The following is a 20539-nucleotide window of genomic DNA, read 5'->3' on the forward strand; positions in this document are numbered from 1 at the left end:
AGAGTTGTCTCCGGGATGCAGTCTCTTCTTAACACATTCCATAACCGGGGTCCATTCCTCTAACCTTTAAATACACCTGAGTGGCTTTAACAGGGCATATGCTGCTTACACGACACTATCCTAAGATGATTTGTGTACCCTTGCCTAGTTGATCGGCCTTGGATCCCTGAACGAATATTTGTACCTTCATTTCCTCAACCTTAACATCCTGCCATTGCAGGGCTAGCCTGAATTTATCATTTTTTTCCTCCTGCAACCACTTTGCTAATTCTATGGGCACCAAAGAATGCCATTAATGACGCTGCTTCAAATAGGACCCTTTCGTATCCATCCCTACATAAGAGTGCCCACTGCTTACAAATACGCTCTAATAATGGAGGTGTTATAGGGGCTCTAGTAACTTGACCTCTACCCCTCTCTTTGGACCATCCTTCTATCATTTTCCTTATGCGGAAATCCCCTGAGTGGTCACTATAGCCATTAATTTTTTTCATAAAAGGCCAGTGCCGACAGCCTTCCTTGAACAGTGCCTGGTGCCAGTCCTTTTCTATTTAGATGCACAATAAATTGCTGCAAACGTTCAGCTGGTGCTGGCCAAGTTCGCTCCAGGTTGACCACTTTCCTAAATTCCTGGAATTCTAGACTCACGTTCCTTGTCCTCGGTGCCAGGGCCAAACTATCTCTCTGGATGCATCTTCACACCAGTTTGCCAGACCTCCAGGGAAAGAACTACTGGGAATTCCATGGCTCCAGGGTCTCGCTCCATGAACAGCTCGATCTGTTGGTGTGACAGTGCATCAGCTATCCTATTTTCTACACGTGGTACATGCCGGGCATGCCCTAGTATGTTAAACTGCAGTGCCCTTAATGTAAACGCCCTGACCAATGTCATTACCCATTTTGAATGTGACGTAGGGTTGTTTATGATACAAACAACCGCTTGATTGTCACACCAAAATTGCACTACCGAATTTGACCTCTCTTCGGCCCATAGCCAGAGTGCGCCCACTATCGGGAAAAAAAATCAAGAAATGCCAGATCTCTGGTAATGCCATTGCGATGCCACTCATTGGGCCAAGTGCCAGCACACCACCTTCCTCTGAAATAAATTCCAAATCCTAAAGATCCAGCTACATCTGAGTGAACTTGGAAATCTGCTTTCAGATCCATTTCACCTCTCCAGAATGAGATCCCACTAAATTCTGCTAAAAACTGACTCCATACTAGTAGGTCTTCCTTCATTCCTCACATAACTCTAGTTCTATGCCCTTCATGGCATTGCACAGTCGCCGCAGAAAAGCGCGCCCGGGTGCCACAACTCTACAGGTGAAGCTCAGGTGCCCTACTATCTCCTGGAGTTCCTTCAGCGACACCTTTCACCTCTGTAATAGCATTGCTATCCTGGACCTAAAATCCACTAATTTATTATAAGGCAGCCACAATGTTTGCTGCATCGTGTCTAGCTCTATCCCTAAAAAGGTGAGGGATGTGGCTGGTCCCTCAGTTTTTTTCCTTGGCAAGGGCTAGCCCCATCTCTCTTGATTATGCCTGAAAGCTATTCAGGATGAATCTACACTTCCCTGATTTCCTTTCTCCACAGAAGAGGAAGTCATTGAGATCATTGGCTTTGATTTACAACTTAACAACTAAACAACAACAAATATTTATGTAGTATTCAGATCAGTTATACTTACATTAGTAATGCAGACCTACTAATAAGTACATTAGATAATCTGTGATAAATCAGTAAGGCAAGCAAGCTATTTTTCTAATGGTTCTCCAATGACTAGCTCTTCCCCCAACCCTAGAGACACATTGAGAGTAAGGAAAAATGATCAGTAGGGGAAATGAAGAGCAATGTGAAAGGGACATTTAATGGAATAGAAGGGCTACTTGGGGTATCCTTCCTATAGTTAAGAAAGACCACTGAACATATTTGAACAGAGCAAACGAAAGGCTTCCATATTAAGTTGGACATAAATGGAGTCTTTATTTCAGAATTGCAGGTTTCATCAGAACTGAGGTTTGCCACCAAAAATCAGATATACTGTACATCAGAATTTCAGCAACAGAGTTTTTAAAGCTAATATTTTTATGGATTCTGGAGAGCAAGTAAATGGCTTAAAGGGGTTCTAGGTGGTTGCCTGAATGAACATGACCCATCCCTGTATTAAAGTTTCTGTGATGTCGTCTTCCATATAAAAAAGAAAAATAACATAATGTTCATGTTTCTTCTATGAAACAAAAAGTTCAAGGAAGTGATGAACTCTCTACAAAGGTCTAAATAAAATTCACAGGAACAGAAAACATGGCTTACTGTTTCTGTTACTTCTAGATTGTAAAATGCAATATGTAAGAATAAGCATCTAAATTTACCATCCAGGAGAAATGAAGGCATCATATTGAAATGGACAAGATTAAACCCTCCTGTCCATTATCTGCAAATAATAAGGGAGATAATTGATGGGAAGTGGGTAAATAGCCACTAATGAGTTCAAACTCTGGAAATCTAGAGATCTCTGGGTAGAGTGGGTGGCATATAAATTAAATCAATCAATCAATCAATCAATCAATCAATCAATCAATCAATCAGTCAATCAATCAATCAATCAATCAATCAATCAATCAATCAATCAATCAATCAATCAATCAATCAATCAATCTCTAAAATAAAGGTAAGCTTCCTAATGATGTTTGTGTAAGATCTGCATATTTGCCATGGCTAATTGTAGCTAATTGGTGAGATACTAGGGTGCATCTTGGTCACATGCCTGGTCACACACACAGAGTTGTGCAAGATGGGTCCCAACCCCCTGTAAATTAGTCAAAAGTTTCCATGACAAGTTATGTAAACCATACATGAACACCCATAAAATTACAGGCAGTGGATAACACAGAAACCATAGAAAAGGTAGGAAATATGGCCTTCCAGATGTTATTGGACTTCAGTTCCTATCTTCTCTCACCCTGGCTCTGCTGAGCAGGGATGATGGGGATCCTTGTACAAAAACATCTGGAGAGCCACAGGTTTCACATCCCTGAGCTAACCTACTCAGGTCAAGGGCCAGCACCAAGATAGGTGTTTGTCTACATCTAAACTGTAGATATTGTAATGAAACCTCTTAATCCATAACATGCCAATGTGGTGTAGTAGTGAACAACGTGCCAGACTAGGACTCAAGACATGTTTCAAATGCCCACTTAACCCTGGAAACCCATGGGGGGTGGTAAGGGGTCAGATGGCACTAGCAAACCTTCCTCTGAAATCCCCCATACTTTGAAAACCCTATTCGACTCATCATAGATCTGATGCAATTTGACGGCACATAGCACACATTTACTTTGTCCATAGGCTTAATGATCTATGAGAGGTGATGACCTAATGATAAAATATGTTGAAAGATGAGAACAGTGGATGAGCTAACGTTAAAAATATGGATCAAATTGGAGGAAGGGGAGCCAACACTCCAGTTCCAGAAACCAAGCCCTGTTTTTTTCTATAGCTATAGTATATAGCTGCATGTGATCCTTCTTCAGGACCGCATGTACTCATGCCATGGCTTAAAAGGGTTACCTTATTTTTCTGTGTATAAGACTATACTTTTGTCTAAAATCTTTAGACTAAAAATTGAGGGCCGTCTTATACATGGAAGTAAGCTGAGGAGAGAACAAAAACAAGTGGAGGGGAAAGCAGAGATCAAAGCGATCCCACAGCGCTTTGATCCCTTTCCCCCTACACTTGCTAAGATCCACTTAGATTTCTTAATTTTGGATTAGAAAAGTGGGGGCATTTTATACATGGGGGCGTCTTATACACAGAAAAATACTATAGTTTCTTGAAGTAAAATTCCCAGAATGTTATGGCTGTAGTTGTACTTGAAATCCAGTATAGCTCAGTGGATTGGAGTACCTAGCTGGGAAGCCAAGGGCCAGGTTTCCTCACTGTGCCTCTTGGAAGAGGAAACAACAGAAATCACCTAAACGGTGTGCATGGCTGTCCCCTGTGCAGCCTTGAGCAAGTGGCTGGATCCCAGAGTGCCACCAGAAGGAGAGACAAGGAACTAGCCAAAGGCTGCAGCAGCATAAGCCAGAACATGAACCAGGTGATCTCCCTCCTTCACTATTGACAGCATACTCAGTAAATTATAAAAGCTCAAAACAAAAGAGAAATTAAAGAATAAATGAAACGAAAACACTGTGGCACTTTAAAGACTAACTACTCTAAGGTGACACCAAGTTTTTGTCTTTATTTTTCTTTTGTTTTGGTCTTATATACTAGCTCTTTTAAATTAGAAAAGTAAGACACTGTATGTGTTTCTGGTGTTGTTTTTATGTACCTTTTTTAGTGCTTGACCCTTTTAGTATTTGTATACTTATGTTCTTAGTTTAAAGGATTGTCTTTTAGTGATGTGAGTGGCCTTGAGTACTTTTTAGAGAGAAGGTGGAGTGAAAATATTTTAAATAAATAAATATATGAAAATGGTTACTGAAAAGGGAATCAATTACAAGTAACTTATTTTTAATGTTTTATTTTCAAGTCCTCTGAACCATTTCTGAGCTGTTCCTGCTGCTTCCTAGTAGCTGCCATTCACTGTCACTGCCCTGCTACATCGCAGAGTAGTGCCAGGCCTACACTGGAGCTATGGTAATATCTGCAAACAAAAAAACCAAAGCAAAGTGTGCTGCTTATATACCGCCCCATAGCGCTTCAAGCACTCTCTGGGCAGTTTACAAGTTAATTATGCAGGCTACACATTGGCCCCCACCCCAGCAAGCTGGGTATTCATTTTACTGACCTCAGAAGGATAGAAGGCTGAGTCAACCTTGAGCCGGCTACCTGGGATTTGAACCCCAGGTCTTGAGCACAGTTTTTGCTGCAGTACAGCGGTTTAACCACTGCGCCACAAGGCTCCTACAAAGATAGCATTATCATCATCTTGCAACTACTGTACTATTCCTTGTGATGTTCATAGCAGTCATACATTATTATTAGCAGTAGTTCAGGTGAAGAAAGAATCTGCAATTGTAGACCTCAGAGCTACCCCCGTCCCCAATTCAAAAGGTTTAGGGCAAAAGTAGGGTTCTAATCTAAGACCGTCCAAGGCTCTTTTAATACGATGAGGCTGGGCCCTCTATACATCAAAGATCAGGCCATTGCAAACAAATCCACTTCAGATCCCTTTATAATAGGGATTTGTAGGACATCACCCTTATCTGAGTGTTGTATCTCAGAAGCTAACATAACTGTACGCCTCTCTCACAACTGTCCCAAACTAGTACCAAAGGAGGAATTTTTATTTAAGGAGCCACAAACAATATAATCAGATAATTTCTATTGGGGTGGGGTGCCATGTTAGTCTGTTGCAAAAAAAAAAAAAAAAAAAACAAAACAAAACAACCAACAAGGAATTGTTTGGGACTTTGGAGAATAATACATTTATTAGAGTCTCAGCTTTCCCAGAGACCTAGCCTGCCCCCCTCCCCATGCAGTTGGGAGAGATACAATCAGATAAGAATTCTGAGAGGAAAAGGCTAAAGGGCTGCTGTGGCAACCCCAGACCTACTGGAGTATCCCACCCTGTAATTATGCTGCCACCAACCATTCCCTATAAGGAGTCACACAGACCAGGAATGGATTTTAATAAATAAAAGAACAAGGTTTATTGAAACAACAAACAGGGTAAACAAAAGGATCAGGTAAATAGGATACTGTAACGTGGCATAGTCCCAATCACACCCATACAACAGCTTGGTTCCCACAGAACACTTTAAGGTAACGCACAGACCCTGAACCTATCAGTTCTGGCTACCTAGATAGAAACCTGAACCTATCAGGTGTGTACTAACTGACAAACAGTTGTACCCAGTCTGACACACAGACTCCAACTCCTCTTCTCCACACCAGCTCCAAATATATATACAGTACAGCTCCTCCCCCCTGATGTCCCGCCTTCCACTCCCCATAGGATGGAACTTTCCCTCCAAACCCATGACAGACAGGTACCATCAGTGCTGTATGTGACACCTCCCCTCTTTATAAGTTGTTTTGCGGGGGAAAAGCTAAAGTGCTTTTCTCCAAAAAAACAACCAGGATCAAAACACAAAAACAGTTATACATTATCATACAATCCCATACTTACTCACTCTAGGTCAAACATCTCACTTATGCATTTAAACATTAATATTTGCAATACATCAAGTTACCTTTATTAATACAAACCAAGCCTGTTCAATAAACAGGTACATTTAACTTTTGGTCACCAAAATATACATAGTCCATGGTTTCTTCGCCATCTTCACTCGTCGGGTCTTCTTGACAAGGCGTCAGCAACACAGTTCATTGACCCTCTGACCACCTTCACTTCAAAGTCAAAATCTTGCAGGTTTAAAGCCCACCTCATAAGTTTGCTATTATGGGTCTTCATTGTCTTTAACCACTGCAGTGGTGAGTGGTCAGTGCACAGAACAAAATGTCTTCCCCAGATGTAAGGTTTGGCCTTCTGAATTGCGTATACTATGGCCAGGCACTCCTTTTCCACGGTTGCCAAATGTCTCTCACCTTTCTGGAGTTTCCTACTCAGGTAGGACACTGGATGCTGGTCACCATTTTCATCCTCCTGGCAAAGAACTGCTCCTACCCCGCTGTTAGACGCATCGGTGTAGATGATGAACTCCCGGTCGAAGTCGGGAGCACGCAGCACTGGATAATGGATGAGCGCCTGCTTCAACCTCTGGAACGCCTCCTCACAGTCGCTGGTCCACGGTATGCGGTCATCAGTCTTCTTCCGCGTCAGATCGGTCAGTGGAGTCGCTATCTCGCTAAACCTCGGGATGAACTTTCTGTAGTAGCCCACCAACCCAAGAAATGATTTGACTTTTTTCTTGGTGTTGGGTCTGGGCCAATCACGAACGGCTTCTATCTTGGCCTCTAGGGGTTTGATCACTCCTCCCCCTACTATGTGACCCAAGTATTTTATTTCTGGGCTACCCAGCTGACACTTGCTTGCCTTTACTGTTAGCCCTGCTGCACTTAACCTCTGCAGCACTATCTCCAGGTGTTTCAGGTGATCTTCCCAGGTATTGCTGAAGATCCCTATATCATCAATGTAGGCCACAGTAAAGTCACTGAGCCCTGCTAAGGTCTGGTCCATCAGCCTTTGGAATGTGGCTGGTGCATTTCTGAGACCAAAACTAAGGACTCTAAACTCATATAGACCGAAAGGGCTGCAAAATGCGGTCTTTTCCTGATCCCTGGGATCAATCCTTAATTGCCAGTAACCCTTTACTAGGTCCAACGATGAAATGAACCGACAACCCCCTATGGTTTCAATCAGGTTGTCTAGCCTGGGCATTGGGTAGGCATCAGGAGTGGTTACGCGGTTTAATTTCCGGTAATCTACACAAAATCTAATGCTCCCATCAGGCTTGTCCACCAGGACTATCGGAGAGGACCAAGGACTAGAAGAGGGGACGATTATATTCTCCCTAAGCATCTCGTCCAGCTCCTTCCGCACCTTGTCCCTATAGGGTCCCGTCACTCGGTATGGGGATACTGCTTGCGGGGTTGCATCCCCTGTGTGGATCCGATGCATCACTCCCTTCACTATCCCCGGCTTATTCGAAAAAACCTTATGATATTTAGTGAGCAGCACTTTTAGTTCTTGCTGCTGGTCTTGGGTGAGTGCAGGACTGATCTTCACCTCATCTGGGTTGTATTTCACTTCCCCTCTACCCTCCCAGAAGGGTAATTCAGCTTCCTCACTCTCAGCTGCTTTTATGGCAAATAAAACCCTCTGTTCCCTTCTGTAGTAGGGTTTCAGGGCATTCACATGTACCACCCTCCGTGCTTGGTGTTCCTCCTGTTCTATCAGGTAGTTCAGATCTGACATCTTGGAAATGACCCTGTATGGTCCTGCCCATTTGAGCTGCAGTTTGTTCTCTTTGCAGGGCCTAAGCCAAAGCACTTCCTCCCCTGGGTTAAAGTGCCTCTCCCTGGCTTTCTGGTCATACCAGGTTTTCTGTCTGACCTTCTGAGCTTGCAGGTTTTCTGCTGCTAGCTCTAGGTTTCTCTTCAGGTCATTCATTAAAGTGTCTATATACGTCACAACATCTTGTGGGTCATCCTGGGTGATCTGCTCCCAATTCTGTTTGATTAAATCAAGTGGACCTTTCACTTTTCTCCCAAACAAAAGTTCAAACGGACTGAACCCGGTACTGGCTTGGGGCACTGATCGATAAGCAAACAAAAGGGATTGCAGCTTCTGGTCCCAATTGTTTGGATTCTCTGCCAAGTAAGCCCTAATCATGCGCATCAGAGTCCCATTGAACTTCTCCATTAACCCATTACTTTCGGGGTGATAGGCAGTGGTTTCCTTGTGTTTAATTCCACAGATTTGCCATAACCGTTTCATGAGCTTTGATGTAAATGATGTGCCCAAATCTGTGATTATTTCTGAGGCAAATCCCATCCTGGACATATACCCCACCAAGGCATCTGCCACTGTGTTAGTTTCGATATTAGTCAAGGGTATGGCTTCGGGGTACCTCGTGGCATGGTCCACAATGGTGAGAATGAACCGGTTCCCCCTCTTTGTGGCCTTGGGCAAAGGTCCCACAATATCCACTCCTATACATTTGAACGGGGTGTCAATCACAGGCAAAGGGCACAACTTCGCTTTGGTCCTGTCACGGTTATTCCCCTGCCTCTGACACACATCACATTGTTTACAGAACTCCTTGATCTGCTTCCCTATTTCAGGCCAGTAAAAATTTTGTGTGATTCTCTGCTGTGTTTTGTTCACCCCTAAGTGCGCAGCAAATATGTCAGAGTGCCCCCTTTGTAAGATCATGGGGCGATACTTTTCAGGTACCACTAGCTGACTTCTGATCCCATCTCCCCCTTTTGAGATATTCATCAGGGTCTCTCTATATAAAATTCCCTTTTCCTCGCGAAATCTCGCTGGGGTTTCAGGTGTTAGCTGGGTGTCTGTCACCTTTTCAAAACACTTTCGGAGAGTGGCGTCTGCCTTTTGCTCTTGGCCAAATTTGCTGTCTGTGGTTAAGGTTTCTACCACAGCTTCGGGACTACCCTCATCTGCTTCAACCTCGGGCTCTTCAGTACCCCCCTGAACTGTCCCCGTGGTAGCTTGTGAGCGTGTAATCACTAGCACCCATTTCACATGTTCAGCCAGGTCATTTCCCACGAGCACGGCTGCTGGCAGAGTCGATGAAATCGCTAGCCGCCAAACTCCCCTCCAGCCTTGAAAGCTCACAGGTACCTCAGCTACTGGCAGTGAGATCACCTGCCCCTCAATCCCTGCCACTTTCAGGCTCTCATTTGGGCTTATATACTTCCTAGGAATAATATCTGGATGGCACAGGGTCACCTGGGAACAAGTATCCCTTAGCCCCCTATACTGATGGTCAAGTATTCCTACGTCCACCCCTGCGGTCTCAAACAATTGCGAATCTGTCCTCACTAGTAAGCAGCGCTTGACCTCCACAAGAGGACCATTTTCCTCAGCCTGATCAGCAGATGTAACTGGTCCAGATTGAGTAGCCATGGTAACAGGCTCCCTCAATGGCAAGGAGCTTTGCTCTGTCTGGACACAGAACACAGCTTTTGGCTTGGTTCCACTCAAATCATGAGGCAAATTTCCCTTTAGCTGCTTTAATTTCTCACACTCTGAGATTAGATGGCCCTTTCCTTGACAGAAATAACATTTTCTGCTGTACTTGGAGTCTTTCTCATCTGGTTTTGGTTTTCCCTCCAAAATCTGAGGTCTTGGTGGTTTCATGTCTGAGGGCTTCCCTTCAACATGGGCCCCTCCCCCTTGCTGGTTTTTCCCTGGTCCCTGAGAGTACCTGCTGTAGGTTTCTTTGGGCTTACCCACAGATTTCCCCTCAGCACCTAAGGGCTTCCTTATTTGGGAAATAAAATCTGCGATCTCTGCCGCTTCTGTCACCGATTTAGGTTTCCTCTCCCTCACATGGAACTTTAGTTCCCCATGCAGGACTGAATAAAATTGTTCCAGCGCTATCAGGTCTTTGAGCTGCTGGAAGGTCTCTGTCCCCTCCTGAGACAGCCATTTCTCTAGCAACCTCACCAGTTGGGCCCCCACTTGGGTAAAAGTCTGCTCTGGTTTTTTTGTGAGTGACCTGAATCTTTGCCTCAGCTGTTCAGCATTTATCCCATGTCGGGCAAACACCAGTTTTTTAAACTCAGCGAAGTCTTTCAGCAGTTCCACTGGCATCTCTGCATAGACTTCTGCCAGGCTGCCACTGATTAAAGATCGCATAATGGTCATCTTCTCAGTTTCCCTTACTGAGAAGTCCACAAACGCTCTTTCCACGAGGGAAAAGAACACCTCAGGGCAATCTCCCTTGTGGTACACAGGGAATTTCTTCAGGTCAGTTTTAGACAATTGGCCCACCTCAGAATCTCTATTGTTATTATTGTTCTGATTCATCATTTCCAATTTTCTTAACTCAAATGCCATCCTCTCTCTCTCCAATCTTTCTTCTCTTTCCATTCTCTCTCTTTCCATTTCAAATTGTCTTTGTTTCTCTTCCCTTTCCATCTCAAATTTTCTCTGTTTCTCCCTTTCCTTTTCCTCCATTTCCCTCACCCTCAGTTCATGCTGTTGGGCTAGGAGCATTCTTCTGAGTTCTGAGGTCAGTTCTCCCGTGCTCTCATCCTGCACTGAGCCAAATTCCTCCTCAGACCCTTGGTCTCCCTGTGGTTCTCTCACTTCCCCCATTTCTGCCATTTGGCTTCGAGTCAAGGGCATAATCCCCCCAGAATAGGCTGCCTTCAAAAGTCACGCCTCAGAATAAAACGACGGCTTTTTTCCTTTTGCCTCAGAAACAGCCTTCTATAGACTGCTGCTGTTCCTTCAGCACCAACTTGCAACTGTTGCCAGGCAGAATCCACCCCCTCTGCTAGGCCTCTCAGCAGACAGGCTAGATCACTGTTACTTCACGCAGCTTTGCCTCAGCCCTTTCCCGCCAAAATGGGTTGCCTCAGAGCTCCCTAATCTAGTCCCCCAATCTGAGTTTGCACGTTCTTCCACTAGCCTACCTCCCCGTGAGGTAAGCCTAGAAGATTACCTACGCGCCCTCAGATTTTCCCTGACTAGACCCCCCTTGCTCTGGGCACACTTGCCTAGGCTTTGCTGGACCACTGGACAACTGGACCAGTCGTATCCCACACGCTGGACACCAATCAATGTGGCAACCCCAGACCTACTGGAGTATCCCACCCTGTAATTATGCTGCCACCAACCATTCCCTATAAGGAGTCACACAGACCAGGAATGGATTTTAATAAATAAAAGAACAAGGTTTATTGAAACAACAAACAGGGTAAACAAAAGGATCAGGTAAATAGGATACTGTAACGTGGCATAGTCCCAATCACACCCATACAACAGCTTGGTTCCCACAGAACACTTTAAGGTAACGCACAGACCCTGAACCTATCAGTTCTGGCTACCTAGATAGAAACCTGAACCTATCAGGTATGTACTAACTGACAAACAGTTGTACCCAGTCTGACACACAGACTCCAACTCCTCTTCTCCACACCAGCTCCAAATATATATACAGTACAGCTCCTCCCCCCTGATGTCCCGCCTTCCACTCCCCATAGGATGGAACTTTCCCTCCAAACCCATGACAGATAGGTACCATCAGTGCTGTATGTGACAGCTGCTCCACAAGACGGCGCTAGTCAACACTGGCCAGTGAGGATTCCAACTGTTTTAGAATGTGTTGTGTGGCTAAGTAAGTAAGTAAGTAAGTAAGTAAGTAAGTAAGTAAGTAAGTAAGTAAGTAAGTAAGTAAGTAAGTAAGTAAGTAAGTAAGTAAGTAAGTAAGTAAGTAAGTAAGTAAGTAAGTAAGTAAGTAAGTAAGTAAGTAAGTAAGTAAGTAAGTAAGTAAGTAAGTGATCACTCTCCAAAGCTCCTGCTCTCTGTTCTTATTTTTTCTTCCACCACCCCTTATTAAAGCATTAAAATACACACAACACACATTCAAGGTTTAATCTGTTGCAATTACAAGAACAGTGCCTTGTGGTATCTTAAAGATTAACCAGTTCTCCCAGCAGTGCTCTTCATCAGATGGACAGTGCACTAGACGAAGTGGCCAGGGTATATTAAACCTCATTCCCAATACAATGCCTGAGTCTTATGAGTTGACACAAGCCTCTTTGCTCACAATGAGAACAAAAAAAGAAACAAAGATAGCCATATTGACCTGGACAGAGTCGTGGGATATTCAAAGGCCATGTTCTGTGGAAGAGAGGCCCACAGAGTAGTGTATCAGGCAAAAACAAAAGAAAAAGTAAAGAAGAAGAAGAAGAAGAAGAAGAAGAAGAAGAAGAAGAAGAAGAAGAAGAAGAAGAAGAAGAAGAAGGAGGAGGAGGAGGAGGAGGAGGAGGAGGAGGAGGAGGAGGAGGAGGAGGAGGAGGAGGAGGAGGAGGAGGTGGCAAAAACATTGTGTCACCTTAAAGACTAACTGCTATATTTTAATGTGATCTTTCACAGACATGGCCATTTCCTCAGAATCAGACTTAGCAGTTAGTCTATAAGGTGACACAATATGTTTGTCTTCTTTATTTTTATTTTTACTTTTTGTTGTGCTTTTGGCTGATATGCTAGCACAGACTAACAAAGCTACCTCTTGTGAATCTGCTCTACAGAGTAGTATCATCCCCTTTCCAGGAATGCCTCTCTCTTGCAGCCACATGTGGGGACATAAGAAGAGCCCTGTGCTGGATCAGGCCAGAGGCCCCTCTAGTCCAGCTTCCTGTATCTCACAGTGGCCCCACCGGATGCCTCTGGGAGCATACAAGAGAACTCGAGACTTGTCTCTTGTTCTCCCTCCCCTGCATCTGCATCTGGCATTTTGAGGTACCTTCCTTCTCAGCCTGGAGATTATACATCCCCATCATGGCTTGTAACCTGCAGTGGACTTTTCCTCCAGGAATCTGTCCAATCCCATTTTCAAGGCATCCAGGCCAGATACCATCACCACATCCTGTGACAAATAGTTCTACACTGGGTAAAGAAATATTTTCTTTGGTCTGTTCTCATTCTTGCAGCACTTAATTTGAGTGGGTGTCCCCTCCTGAGTAGGACTGCCCTCCACAGTCAAGCTCAGAAAAGGGAAAAGCATTCCAGATGCACCTCCTGATTTTGGTCCTTATCTGTTGGAAATGGAGCGGATGCTGGTGCTCCTCCAGCTATGAACACCCCGAGGCACACATACATTACAAAGGCCTGGTCAAATCACAGGACGTCTCGAACAAGAGATAAAGATGTTCTGATCCAATGATGTTATTTTGAGGCAGGACAGAAACATGGAATATCATTCCTACTTTAGCTTGTGTGTCCATTAAAAAGGCAACCAAACAGAGACAATCAAAGGGGTTGCTTGATTCCTTGACCCTTTCTCCTCTCCTGCTCTCAGATACAAATGAGGAGAAACGATGATGTGGGTTTTCCGAAATCTGGGAAATGGTTACATTGATCTCGACTGGAGAGACACGACTTGGCCTGCTTCCATTCACACACATACACGCCTGTGCACCCAAACAGGCTCCAGTATTTTCAGGGCTGGCCCTAATCCCCTTCACCCCCTCTGCCCTACCCCTCTCTGCATTTCCCCCTAATTAATTTTCTGAAGAAGCCAGTGTCTACCTCAAGTGGCTATCCAGGGTGACCTCGCCTTCATAGAAAGTGGCGCTCCTATGAGCTCGTCACTGGAATAATGGGTCTGCTATTATTAAGCAATTTCCGCTTTGCAAATAGCTTCTTCTCTAGGAGGAAGAGAGAATGAAAACACAGCCGAGGCAGTTCTTGGTTATTTTTTTTCCTTTTCCTTTGTGGGTCCAAAGACCTGCGAGGTACTCAGTACTTCTACCCCCCCTCATCTAATTAGCTGATGTCTATTCAAAGGAAGCTTGCCCAATTTCCTCATCCCACCATGCTTTTCTCTCAAACATTCTTCAGTTTCAGATTATATAAGGGATAATTTAAGGATAGCAGCTTGGAAGCAGACGGTAAGGCAAATGGTGAATTGTAACCAGGAGACTGAGCTACTAGCTTTCCTTTCTCTTTTCGTGGCAATTTACCTTCTGCCCCGCTTCCATGGAAAGCTAGAACATTAAATAAATACTGAGGCAACTGGAAAAAGAAAAAAGGCAAATGCCTACAACTAACAGCATGGCTAAGTTAAAATGTGGTTGACTGGATTGCAACAACAAGGGCTGCAGGAGGGATTGCCATGTGAACAGAAGGAGCAAACTAATCAAACCTACCATTCTAAACCATTCCAAAGCAACCCAGACTCGATTCCTCCCTGTCGCTATGTAGCCGTAACCTAGGTCTTTCTCTCAGGTGCTACGCCTTGTTTGTCAGGTGCTTGCAAGGTATAGAGAACTCCCAGAACTGAGAATGGTAGTATTTCTTGAACAGAAAACTCAAAAATTCCATCCATATTCTTCGCACAGCGCACAGTCAAACTGAGTTTAGTGCCCCAAGAGGCAATGATGGCCACAAACTTTGACAGCTACAAAGGGGATTAGTAGCATTTATGTAGGTTAGGGGCTATCAAATGGTCAGGATGGCTATCACCTCCAGTATCAGCCATAGAGTGCCTCTGTAAATCAGTTGTTAGGGAATGCGAGACCGAGATTGCGGCTGCACTCCATGTTCTGCTGGTGGGTTCCTCTTTGGCAACTGGTCGGCAGCTGTGTGAACAGCACGCTGGATTAGATGGATCTTTGTCTGTTCCATCAGGGCTCTCCTTATGTTTTTGTGTTCTTATCCATAGTAGGTAGATTGGCACTGCAAAAGCTGGTACAAAAGAAAATCCAGAGCCAACAAACCAGGTACACAAGCGGGCAGACACCCAGATGCATCTTAATTTTCTGTTATGTAAGGTGAAGGCAATAAACTTCACCTTTTGTATTCAAAATGAATGCAAACAAACCACTAATAAAAGATAGCCTTTAATTAAGCATGCACACCATAGCTACAATTTTACCTGGGAGTAAGAGCCATTGAGTTCAGGAGTTCTTACATCCAAATATATAGGTCTTGTTTATAAAACCCCTTGAGCTCTCATAAAATCTCTTTGGCCGGCAGAAATCCAATGCTTAGCTTGGAAGCAGAAAAACAGACCAGCTTGAAAAGATGTGCCATCATTTGCACTAAAGAAAAGAAACTGCACATTTGGTCTTTGTTTAATTATTTTCCACATTTTCAGACCTCCTGTAAGTTGGTTTGTCACAAACTGTATTAAAACCCCAAAAGTTCCTAATTTGGATTCAGGAAAACATAGGGAGGCCATGAGAAACCTGGGAAACGGAAAGAAAGAAGATCCACTCTTGACTGAAAGATAAAAGAAAAAGAAATAAAATGAAACACGGAACAGCTCTGTCTTTGCCCAACAAGGATCTCTTCCAGATAGTTGTTATGAGAGTTGATGGGAATCGCCCGAGCAGAATGGCCAGCTCTGCCTTCATGTTTTCTGGCACTTCCTGATATCCTGCATCCTTCCAGCTCACATAAATAAATAAATAAACCAGACTTTGGATTACACACTGAGAAATGTAAGAAATAGCTCTTCCCCATTCCATGACATCAGATTTTCTGTCAATATCGATCAAAAGCCAACGCCTGACAAATTCTGAGCGGCAAGGCTGACACTTCTCAAACTAATCACTTAACCTCTGGCCAAACTGCTGGCCATCTCAGTCCTGTACTTCCCCCCTGAAGCCGTAAATCGGGGAGCCCCCTCCTCACAGACTGGAGGGGAGCCATCCTCATGCATGGCAGGACAGCCTCGCCTGCCTGCCTGCCTGCCACTTTCTCCTCCCAAAGAATTCACAGGCCATGCTGAGGGTATGTTTCACTCTTTCACCTGTCTTCCAGGAGCTTCTAAATCCTTCCCTATTACTTCTGAAGGCACAAAGGAGAAGAAAAATAGTTTAAAAAAAAACAGATGGAGAAGAAAATGACATAATGTGTTGTCGTCACCCACCCACCCCCACCCCCGCAAGCCTGGGAAATAGGTCCTGGCTTCTGAAAAGCAGCCGAATTCCCTTTTGCACTGCCCCCTCCACAGACAATTCACAGTTCCTAATGAGAGCATGCCCTTGCTCAGCTAGAACAATGGGGCTGTCTAGTGAATAAGCCAGACAGGGCAGTTAGGAAAAGTAGGACAACTGCCTCCTTCTCTCGTTTTTTGTGGGGCCAGGCTTTGAACAGGCAAATCTGAAGTTTGCTGTTTCACTCCTTGTGCCTTCATTATTTCCACGAGTTCACAAAGTGCTTTTAAAGAATGGGAGAACTGGTCCCCGCCTTAATTAATACTATTACTTATACAGTCACATCAGTGCACATGCAGTTTTACAAGGAATCCTAAGCGGAAAGATCTTCAAGGTGTTGCCTTCCAGATGTTTTTGAACTCAAGTTCCCAGCATTCCTCAACCTTGACTGTCGTGCCTGCATCAGATGGGAGATAGAGTCCAACAAAACCCCAAAGGACTGTCCTTTGTCAATTCCTTGTGTAGACTGAATGAAGCATGGCCACAAACAATACAGTGGTGCCTCGCTAGACAATTACCCCGCATGACAGTTTTTTCGCTAGATATTGGCTTTTTGCGATCGCTGTAGCGATTCACAAAACAGTGATTCCTATGGGGGAATTTCGCTGGACAATGTTTGATCCCTGCTTCGCAAACCGATTTTCGCTAGACGACGATTTTGACAGCTCCCTCCGCACTTGCAAAACAGGTGATTTCGGGACCTAAGCTTCGCAAGACAGCGATTTAAACAGCTGATCGGCGGTTCACAAAGCGGCTTTCCTATGGCTGATCTTCGCTAGACGGCGATTCTTCCCCATTGGAACGCATTAAACAGGTTTCAATGCATTCCAATGGGGAAATGCTTTTCGCTAGACAATGATTTCGCTAAACAGCGCTTTCAGTGGAACAGATTTTCATCGTCTAGCAAGGCACCACTGTATTGGGAAGGTGGCCTAAAGGCATGTGAATCGTGAGCTCAGAAATGTTCATGAGTGTCTAAAAGCAGTGTGTACGATGAACTGAAGACAAGTGGCCAGCTTAGGAAAGGCTGGGCTGTTTCTTCCGTATTTCTTTGTATACTTTCTTGTGATGTCCCAGCATCTGCCATGTGAGGCTATCATCTTAGGCTGAATATCAGGAAAAACATCTTAACTGTTAGAGCAGTATGACAAGGGAACCCATTACCTTGGGAGGTGCTGGAGGCATTTAAAAGAAAATTGGACAACCATCTGTCAGATCTGCTGTGACTTGAGCATGAGGTTGGGCTTGATGGCCTTATAGGCCCCTTCCAACTCCATGATTCTATGAGCTCACCCTGCCATATATTACAACCAGCTTAGGTACTATATAAAATGGCAATGTTATAGATTGCATTAAACAGATGTTTGTTGTTTAAAAGCTTTTATGTACTTTCCACATGGAAATGACCTTGGCACAGTTCACAAAGTTAAAAAAATAGAAAACAATAATAAAACCATGATTAAAACAAACAAGTCAACCAGCTCCAGATCAAAATGTTGGAATTTTAGAATGCCGAGATATTTCTGCACCTTTTAAAATGTCATGTACAATTGAAAATATTATATGCACCTTTAAAAATATTGCATGCATTATTTCATGGACTGAAATCATTGTATAAGCATCTCTGAAAAGTGCGTATGTTCTATAAAACACATCAGTAGCCTTGAGAGTGCAGCATTACCTTTGCATGGTCCGATTACATTTGCAAGCTAGAGTGATTTGCCCTTCCCCCCCCCCCATCACCAACCCAGTTTCAAAGGTTTTCACATAATCCTCACCATAGGGTAGGACTGGAGATTTAAGAAAAGAAGGATTCCAACCTTGGCAACTTGGGAAGCTGCTGTGGCCAGCCACTGATTCTAAGTGTGATGTGATGTTGTATTTAATTCATGATGATTGTCTATGAATGGCAAGAGGTACTTATGAGATTTTCTGAAAGAACTTGAGCAGTCTAGGATTCTCAAGCCAGAAATGGAAAAGATATTTTCCCCTGCCCCCTTGGAACACGGTCCAGCACAGCTCACAGGCTGCGGTAGGTTCTTTAAAGAAATGCCTCCACAAGAGACAGCTGACATTTGTTGGATTCCATCTTCCATCTGCTGCAGCCAGTGTGGCCAAGGCTGAAGAATGCTGGGAGCTGGAAAGCCATGTTTTACGAGCCCTGCTTGCCTGACTGGAATCCCTCAGATGCTTTGGATTAGCCAGGATGTGGAAAAATCAAGGCTCTGGTTCATGTTGAGGTGCTCCATGGAGAGAAGGGGTTCTCTTCTCCAGACTGGCTCTTTCATCTAAGTATAGTGCAAAGAGAGGGAAAGGAACTAGCAGGCACTTACTGTATAATTGCCTATATGAGAATGCTAGCATGCAAAACACAGCAGCACAAGAAGACAGAAAGCTGCCTTATAATGAGTCCCGACTTTAGCGTGGGTCCCTTGGCCCATCTGGCCCAGTACTGCTAATGCTAACTGGCAGCAGATTTCCAGAGTTTACAGTAGGATTCATTCCTAGCCATACCTTATGATCTCTGGTGGTCTCCCTTCCATGTACTAGCCAGGTCCAACATGCCTAGCTTCCAAAATCTGAAGAGATTGAGTATACACTGGGTGGTAAGGTGCTTTATACAGAAACCATATCTCTTTTTGCTTCTCCACTGCCTTAGCATTTGACAAGCCTCCCATCAACTGGAATTCCATTGATTGAATCTATCCATTCATTTTTGTGTGTGCTGGGAGGTTGAGTTCCATGATGGCTCTAGCAGGCATCCCTTCCAAGTCTGACCACCCCATCTTAAAAGCTGTTGTCAAGGAAGGCCATCAGGACTCTTCCCATCTTTGATTACAGGTGGAATCTCTTCATTCCAGAAGGGCAAGATGTGGGCTTCTATTAGAAGGCCACTGTCTAGGCTTAAAGCACAGCATAGCACAGGCCCCTACTGATGATTTGATAGCAAAGATTTGTATCATCCTTACAGGGAAGGGTATAAAGTCACAGAAGTGCCTCCAGATCTTGACCTGCTCTTCTCCTTTCTTGGCCACAGTATTGGCCTTCTGTTAGAGGATATCCTTTCTTCCTCATGAAAGGATGGAAAGGAAGGAAGCTTTTATTACATGGTTGGCAGATCTCTTTGCTAAAGAGAAGGCAAGCAAAACATTGTCAAACAAAGCAAAATATCTTTGGACAATCTTAGACTCTATTTAAAGGTTAACTGAACTGATCTAATTAGGTGGATCAAAATTTGGACAGCTAAATGAAACTTAAAACAGTTGCTCAAAGGAATGGATTGTTGCACAACAAGCTTTCTTCCAAAAAAATATATATGAAAGAACAAAATAGAAGTGTTTGTTTTATTGTAATACACCAGTTTAGAAGATACCTCTCATCTTAACCTATGTACCAAACTTCCAAAATGTGAGGTTTGTGGAGGTTAGAATCTACTTGGAAGACACTATCTCTGAGCTGGCTCTCTACATATGCTCAAAGTGTTATTGTTATTGTTAATGTCAAGGGACATAGAAAGAGCCTCCTCAAAGAGTGGAAAGCTTTGTGAGTACAATCGGCTTAGGCAAAGGAAAAGGTAAAGATAAAGGTTCTCCTTGACATTTAGTCCAGTTGCGTCTGACTCTGGGGGGCGGTGCTCAGCCCCGTCTCCAAGCCAGCGTTTGTCCGTAGACCGTTTCCATGGTCACGTGGCCAGCGCAACTAGACACAGAACACTGTTACCTTCCCAATAAGGTGGTACCTATTTATCGACTTGCATTTTTACATGCTTTCAAACTGCTAGGTTGGCAGGAGCTGGGACAAGTGACGGGCTCTCACTCAGTCACGTGGATTCCATCTTATGACTGCTGGTCTTCCAGTCTTGCAGCCCAGAGGCTTCTGCGGTTTAACCCACTGCCCCACCACAATCAGCTTACAGCCAGCTAATCCTTCACTTCTGGAACCTTGCTGATGAACAAAATGACCCAGTGGTTCTTTTAGGACTACAAATGCCAATAATTTCTAATATTTTAATTTGCTTTTCATTTTCACCTATATTTCACATATATTGTTTTAAATTGTGCAATGCTCTGATACAAATAAAGAAACATTATGAGGAAGATGTTGGACGCTGAAAACTTATCTTGAGGTTCAGCTTCTCAGTCAAATGTGCCTTGTGTACATGGAAAGATAGTCCAAAGGCCGGACTGCACAAACATTTGTGATAAATACACATATGTAGAGTTTGTAGAGTTTACACAGCGTGGCCATTAGATGGCAATATAAGAACAGCTTACCTGTGGCAACAGACCTACACCAACTGGCCTCCCTTGCCAGCCACTCCCCCCTCCACAGGTGCACATTGTTTTGAGATTTGGAAGAAACTTGACTTACTGCAGGGTATGGGGATTCAGAGATGCATTGTCTGCTGCTATGAATTGTTTTGTG

Source organism: Pogona vitticeps, chromosome 14 (genome assembly GCF_051106095.1).
Source record: "Pogona vitticeps strain Pit_001003342236 chromosome 14, PviZW2.1, whole genome shotgun sequence".
NCBI lineage: Eukaryota > Metazoa > Chordata > Lepidosauria > Squamata > Agamidae > Pogona > Pogona vitticeps.